Genomic DNA, 8,345 nt, shown 5'->3' with positions numbered 1-8,345 from the left:
ATCCACACAGCTGTCACAGTTGTTGATATCCTTCGCCAGCCCCCTTTCCCTTGGTCTCCCCCTGTTGTTGTTGTAATAGACCCCGATATAGGTTTCTTTCTTTAAAACTTAAACAGTTGCAGCGATTTCCAAAGGCAAGTTGAGACCAAGTTTATGTAAAGACCAACAAAATCAAAATTGTCCTTTCCTTAACTATTGGTATGAGAGTAAGATAGTGGGTAAAAGAAATAGAAGCAGAACAAACACTACATGGTTGGTAGCCTGCTCTCAGACATAGAGCGCAGCCCGTGGTTGGATCTTTGCACACAGTGATAACATATTTTAAGCTGTACATGGCATTGTGCTCCACACACCTGTTCCATGACTCCTGTACATGTCAACATTATTTTCCTTTGACACAAACTGGTACAGCGCAGCACACACATTGGCTCACAAAGCTAACAGACCAGTAAATGTTTGACTTGCATATGAGCACCAGTGTGCTTAATTCTGTGTGTGTGCTCTAAGAGTTTATGGGCTGATGTCATAGTTACTGTATTTTGCGTTGCCCTCTAGGGTCCTGCAGAATTCACACCTCAGATTTTACGCCGTGTGAAAAAGTCCTCAGAGAGGACATCAAGGACAACTTAATTCATGGGCTAAACCAGTCTGTAATGGTGTTAAGATGTGCCAGGGATAGTGCTTTTCTTCTATTGTAAACCAAGGTAATTGCACTCGGAAAAGGAACGGATAAACAAATTAACTTGGACAATTTCCTGGAAAATTATTATAAAGGGGCAATTACTGAAAGGAGGAAGGGGCTAAATGGAGGAGATGCATTATGAAAAACAAAAATGTATTCATCATTAGTGCTTTTACTCTATGTGCCAGAACCTCAGTCACCATTGTTTGTTGTGTGGCTTTATGCACCAGCATATCAGATAATAAGTAAATAATATCTGTCGTGAATTTACCTTTACATGATTGATAGACATAAGGACATCTTCAACCCTTACCAGCTCTCATTTTTTTGTTTTTTCTTGGCTATATCCCAACAGTTATCTATGGTTATGAGCTCTTACAAGTTGCAGGTTTGAACAATTATGAGGAATTTCCTTTCCCATGGACACAATGGCACAATGTGAGGCCTTTGGACATCTGAAAGAAGCTATGAGTATTACTGCTGCTGCTTGAAGCTGAAAGGAGCTTGATAATGTCAGTTGGGCATCTCTGGAGGTGTCCAGGAAGTATCCAACAGGGAGGAGCCCCTAGGATAGACACAGAATATACTGGTCTGGGAACTGTTCAGGATCCCAGAGGAACAGCTGGAACCAGGTGTATAAAACTCTATAGATTCATGACTAAAACTGTGTGCACGCACTAAGACAGAAATGAGAATGGGCATTGTTTTCATCAGATTCGTAATACTGTATGTACGCCTGGTTCTGCTTTATAATATATCTCAGTCCTTGTGGAATTTGAGACGTGCAGAAGCTTCTTTTCCACTCCCACCTTTAGCCATAAACAGATGTGGACACTCCTTTAATCAGTCATTTGCATATAGGAATTCTCTCTGAACCATACGGTATTAGACATGGCAATGAAAGCAGTGCTACAGAAGAATGATTTCAAGTATGAAATCAAGACACTTGGAGAGATGGAGAAAAGAAAAGATTATTTGTTTGATGTTTCAATCCAGGGATCACAAACAGAAGAAGAGCTGAATAGCAAAAAAATAAATAACTGAGGCTACCATCCATCCGTACAGAGCAGAGGACCGAGGCTGAGGTAGAAAAGAAATGGTGGGATTGTAACTGAGAGGCAGAAAACTGCATGTGTGGACAAAGAGAGCATGAGGACAACAGGAAGACTGGCAACTGCTGTATCATAGTTTTAGGCAGCTTTACAGGGAATCAGAAGGCCCCCGAAACATTCTTTCTCATCTTATAGCCGCATTGTCAAGATCCTACAGTAATGCCAGAACAGCCATCCTTACGCACGTCTGTTATGCACAGCTACAGTACTTATAAAGCACTGTAATTTATTCACACACCTGTAAAGGCTTATTGTTAGGCTAATGATGTCTCAATCACCAGTTAATGAAAAGTAATTAATAACAGTGATATCCGAGCTTTACTGAATAATTTCAGTCTAAAATGAAAAATAAAAGGCGAAACAAATAAAAACAAAATTCATTAGACCAAAATGAATGTGGTGTTTAAAAATAAACTTTATGAACTAAAATGTATAGAAAAATAATAGAAAGCTAAAAATAAACTTTATGAACTAAAATGTATGGAAAAATAATGGAAGTTGTTTAAAGTTCATTGTGATTCTTCATTTTCACTTCACCATATCACTCCTACTCAAACTGTGTGTACTCTTTTTCTGAAGTATGCGTGAGGCACTCTCTGCTTAAACAGTTTGTGTAGGAAAAGGTGTATCATTTATGCACTTGGCCCCTGGTGTATGTGGCTTGGAAAAGACTTGTTGGCTACCTTGCCTACCATGATTGTGACTGTGGGGCAACTGTTGTTCAGTGGGTAGAGCAGTCGTCCCCCAACCGGAGGGTTGGAGGTTCGAATCACGGTGCCTGCAGTCCACATGGCAAGACACCGTTGTCCCCAAGTTGTCCCTGATGGTTAGAGCCATCGGTGTGGGTTGGTGCCACAGATGGATGGTTCTGTACCAGAAACAAATTCCTGGTATGTAACATACCTCGCCAAAAAAAGGTGATTATTATTATGATCCTACCTTGACCCTGACGTGGTGGAAAAGGAATGGATACTGTATAAGCAGCAGTAGACAATAATGAAACCCTACTGTTTCACTGTTACATCCCCTGGCAACCCACATCTAAGTTGTACTTAGAGTAAAGCAATATTATTTCATTCATCTAAATGAAACTATGCTGATCTTTCATCAATTGACTCAGCATTGCAATATCAAGGTAACTATAACAGATTAGTTAAAAGAGTGACACAAAGTTGCAGAGAGTTGCTGCGCAAAGGTCAAATTTCTTAGAGGCAAAATCCAATTTATCTAATGCCAGTTAGTGGTGTCTAGCTGGGCCTCTACAGTGTTAGCTATGTGTGTACAGGGAATGTCCGCATATTACTGAAAATCATCTGCCTTGCCAGCACTGCCTTGGTGGCCAAGCAAACACACACACTCTCAGTGTGTCAAGCTTCTCCCCGGACTGCTGTGGGAATTCAAGCAGTAATGTGTGGGGTCTACATGGGATGTGGCTAGTTGCACAAAAGTTGGCACACACCACCTGCCACAGCAGACAGGCCTGAGTTCAAATGCCTTTTTAGAAGCAGTTTGTAATTGGATCATTAGCTGGTGGTTGAAGGAGCCGTCTTTCCTAATAGAAAATATTCACGTTTATATCTTGTTAGGGAGCATTAAAAAGTTGTCCCAGCAACAATCCCAGTGGGCACCACAAACATTTAGCATCCAATTAATATCTAAATATGTGCCTTTTTAAAGGTCATAGCTGACCACATGTAAGGGCTGTGTGGGATACAGACAAAGCCTGACAGAAATGTGAAAGTGTTTTTTTTTTTCTTTCAACCCCCTGGGCTTCTTTGGCTTCTCAGAGAACCACTATGGCAAAATCTTTTGCTTTCTTATTATGTGAGCATGTAACCTCCCGTGATAGTGAAATGCAGTTCTTTTTCTACAGGCCAGTATTAAATGCCTACAGAGACGGCTCTCAACTAAGAACATGTTTTGCTGTGGTTATAAATCGCTGTCTTAACAATGATTAAGTGTGATTCTTGCTGTCTTATTAATGTGATTCAAGAACAAATCTTAATTTTTTTTTCAGTGTAGTACAATGTTTTAAATCACAATTCAATTCAGTAACTATTAGTGACAATCTGTAACAAAGCAGAGAGAAGAGACAATATACACAGTATACACCATCACGTTTTTGTTTTTATTGTTTGTTTCAATCCAGCATTTTAGGATATGCAGATAAATCTCACACTTGATGCCAGGTTGAATTGGGCCCGTAAGGTCTTTTCTTCAAGTGCCATTTGTCCACACTGACATTTTCAAATGCCAGATGTTGCATCTAAAAACACTGCTTTGTGAAATGGTTGGCAAAGCTTCACCTTGTTTGCCTTGCACTAACTGCTGCCTTTACTCATTGTACTTCAGTAATAAGGATGCTGTTTTTGAGTTATTTGAGTTAAGCTTTTTATAAAGGCTTACTGAGTCAAAGGGTCATATCAGTACAGGCAGTTGGAATTCCATGGTTTTGAAATCTTTGCTTGCGCTGCTTGTGGTGAGGTCGTTCATACGGGGGAGATTGAGTTAGGGTCACCATGGCTGAGGAATGGTTCTAGAGTGCCTCTTTGGTGGTTAGTTATTCATCAGGACCTTGTGGTCTGAGTCACGATGAGGCACAGTACACACACATTATTAGTTTGTACTCCAAAGTCCTCTGTTCCTCCGGCAAAACTCATGTCCTGTGATAAATTCACCATTTATAATGGATGCAAGATTCCTCTTTAGATTGTGTCTTGACCTAGGTCTGTGGACTTTTGGCTAGCAAATTCTGGGGTCTGTTTTTCCAAAACATTGGCCAGGTAAGGTTTGAGTACAGCTCACCTCTGTATTTTATTGGGAAGATTGAAGTCATCTCCACCTGGTCCATGTGAATCCAGTCTGTGACTTAAACATGTCTACAAAGGTCAGACAGTCTCTCAAACTGGTCCAGTACAGCGGCAAAAGACAAGTTGTGGCTTTTAAATTCAATATGCTGTAGTCTATTTGCAGTACTAGAGCAGGAAGGCATGTTGTAATGGTTTAATCTGATAATGCTGTAAGTTCATGTCTTTTCTGGTAGTTTTAAGACAGCAGTGTGTGTGTAACTTATGTACTGAATCCACCAGTTTGAAGACTTTCATGCATATTGTCAGTATTTTGTGATGTCTTGGGTAGCCATGAAATTCACTTTTGCCTCTGGCTTTATGTAGAAATCGATCTGTTTAGTCCAGAGATTAAATAGAAAGCGAAAAGGAAACGGATAACAATTTCATATCCTCCAGGTCTGTGAAAAGGTCATGGCGACGTCTTTTAAAATATCCATTTTCAGTGAATTGTTGGTGCTTCTCTGTCACAGCGGGAGCAAAAGAAAAACCACTGCAGAGATCAATCTGCCTGAGTTTTGAAGAGCCATTTAAAATTCTGCTCAGTGGCACTCCATTGACAGATCAGATCAGAGCTCGCCAAGTGCCCAATCTCAAAGAAACCGCGTGTGAGCCAGCTAGTTTCTGCCACAATACAGCTGATTGTCTAAGTTTGATTGACAGTACCCCACTATTGAGAATTATGTAATGGTTGTTTAGGAACAGCAGTATGCAACTGTTTTCACAGCACAAATATCCAAATATGCCAGATCTCTCATCTTCCTGGCTACAGCTTTTGATACAATTTCTTCAGTTGTCAAGCTGTGAGTGCAGGTTCTGTGTAGCCAATGTACTTTAAAGCTGCTCTCTCATTATTGTGCTTTTAAGTTAATAATTATATGCTTTTTATTTAAAAAAATATTTTACAGGTACTCTTATTCCCTTCAGGATAATTTGTAATTACTTATTTGTGATAAGTTCTTATGCAGCACCATCATCAGATCAATTGTTTAATTTCAATCAGCCACCAGTATATTTTTGCTACTTTGCTATTTGCTAATTAAAAAATGTCTGGGGTGCTAACACCCTAAACTAACATGGTGAACTTGCCAAATATACAGTATTAGCTAAACATTAGCGTGCTAGCATATTGTCAGTAACCATGCTAGCATGGTGACATTAGCATTTAGCTCAACCCCAATGGTGGCACTGTCCATGTGAGGTGCTGCTCTGCCATTGGGATGAACTTAGGGTTCAGTGTCTTGCCCAAGGACACTTTCACATGTGGACTGGGGAGAATGGGAATTGAACTGGCAACCTTCTGGTTGGTGGACTCCCGCTCTTCTACTTGAGCCACAGCCACTCCTGGCTTTTGAGTACTTCACTTAAAATGGTAACTCATTTGTAAGTAATTGCCTTACATTTTAGAATTTGCAGAACTTTGTCTTATTCTTAAAACTGACCCACTCATACAGTACAGTGCCACAAAATGATTACAATAAACCCCTGCAACTTGCAAAGCCAAGACTGGTGGCAATGTGATTAGAGTACTGATTGTATTCATTGGTAAAGAGAAGAGGGGAGTGACATTAGGAAGAGAGGAGCAGAGGAGCTCGGCCCTCTTCTCTGTCACGGGAAACACAGAACAGAAGGTTTCAAGGGGCAGACTTGCCCGAGGGGAAAAAAGAATCCAATTTTCATCAGAATACAGTCTGACACATTTGCACTGCTTCAAAGTCACTGCAAGCCCAGACTTCAAGGTATCGTGTGCGTTTTATCAATGACTAGAAATAGGAAGAAAGGGAGGGACAAGACATAGACAAGAATAGGGAGGAATCCAGACATAGAGGGGAGACAAAGATTTGAAGAGAGGGATTGGAGCAATGTGAAGACATCCTGTGGGAATTCTTGGCCTTGAAAGGGATTGTATAATAAGAGTTATGACTTAACAAAAAGGAAAAATGGTTATGGTGCTGGATGCATTACCTCAGAAAGGAATAAAGCAGTATGTGCATTTACATTACTTACTAAAACGGTGTATTACCCAGGGGGGTGGGGGGGCCTGGTGTAGAATAATGTTGCTGCTTTTTCACATGCCTCTCTGTCTCTGTCTCCCTCTCCCTCCCTCTCACCCCACTCCAGCCAGGATTATTGATTAATACTACAGTGGCTGCCCATTACAAGCTGTAATCAGCCACTGGAGACTAAATCTCATGGTTTTTCATTTATATTTCCTCCAGTTTGCTCCCTTTTCACCCTGTGCTACTTGCTTACAAAATGTTGTCTCTGTGTGTGCAAATGCATATACTGTAGCGCATGGACAGAGTTGTATGCATGTGTGTAGCAAGTAGGGTTGCAATAGTATGAGATGAGATTCACGGTACGATAACCACCTCAGAAACTATCATGGTAATATAGTAGACAGTTTTATACCATTACTGTTATTATTATTATCAGCAACAACAACCCTCAGAGGAATGAAAACATTTAATTAAGTATGTGAATGTTGGTTGAACTGGATTGGGAAGTGTCTTTGCAGAGTTAGCTTGACCCTAAAGAATTAACACAATTATAATGATAAACAGAATTGTAAACAAGATCAAAAATAGCATGTAGCTATAACAAGTTGTATAACTACAACATGTTGGTACTGGTGGTAGAGGAAGTTTTCACACCCTTTACTTAACTAAAGGTACTTCAGTCAGAGGTTGATGAACGGACAGACAACACTGATGTTCACTAACTGGTTGTGGGATGTGGTAAAATGTTTAGTGCATTTTATGAAAGATGATTCAACGTTCACACTTTTTACCATTAGAGAATGAAGCTTTTAATGGGACACACTCTGGTCTACGCCAACGAATTGTTTTCATTTGTGGGATATCCAGTGTAATCCCACAATGCTGAGTTTAATTTCTTTATCGTGGGTGGAGATGTATTGTTCGTAAGTGAGGGGAAAAATGGAGCGGCAGGTTGACAGACGGATCGGTGCGGCTTCCACAGTAATGCGGTCTCTGTACCGGTCTGTTGTGTTGAAGGAGCTGAGTCGTAAGGCGAAGCTCTCAATTTACCGGATGATCTACGTTCCTACCCTCACCTATGGCCATGAACTTTGGATCATGACTGGAAGGATGAGATCGAGGATACAAGTGGCAGAAATGAGTTTCCTCTGGAGAGTGGCTGGGCGCACCCTTAAGGATAGGGTGTAGAGCTCGGAGTAGAGCCGCGGCTCCTCCACGTTGAGCGAAGCCAGTTGAGGTGGCTTGGGCACCTGTTTAGGATGCCCCCTGGACGGCCCCCTGGAGGTATTCCGGGCATGTCCCTCCGGGGGCAGGCCTCGGGGCAGACCCAGGACATGTTGGAGAGACAGTCTTCCGGCTGTCCTGGGAACGCCTTGGGGTTCCTCCTGAGGAGCTAGAGGAGGTGTGTGGGGAGAGTGAAGTCTGGGGGGCTCTGTTTGGACTACTGCCCCCGGACGAAGATGGATGGATGGATGGAGATGGTTAATATCAGCCTCCCTTCTCTCTACCATTTTCTGTGTTGCACATGGCAGACAGTCGGGGAGGGAAGGAGATGCACACACAGGTTTTTCCTCAGTACCAATAACAAACAAATGTGTGTACAGTACTAATGGAACCATCGATTTTCATACCATGGTGTACTGTGAACCTGGTATACTGCTGCAACCCTAGTAGTAAGTGTAGGGAGGGTGATGCTCTTCTGGAT

At 41.5% G+C, this 8,345-nt stretch overlaps 1 protein-coding gene across 1 annotated transcript in view; it reads left to right on the top strand.

Moving 5' to 3' along the window:
• Positions 1-8,345, top strand: part of tanc1b (tetratricopeptide repeat, ankyrin repeat and coiled-coil containing 1b) — an 89,464-nt gene that overhangs the window by 53,611 nt on the left and 27,508 nt on the right. The gene's annotated exons all lie outside the window — the stretch shown is intronic.

This window comes from Monopterus albus, unplaced genomic scaffold, assembly GCF_001952655.1.
Source record: "Monopterus albus unplaced genomic scaffold, M_albus_1.0 scaffold24.1, whole genome shotgun sequence".
NCBI classification, from domain to species: domain Eukaryota; kingdom Metazoa; phylum Chordata; class Actinopteri; order Synbranchiformes; family Synbranchidae; genus Monopterus; species Monopterus albus.
Note: the sequence above shows the minus strand (reverse complement) of the source record. Positions and strands in the feature narration are given on the sequence as shown.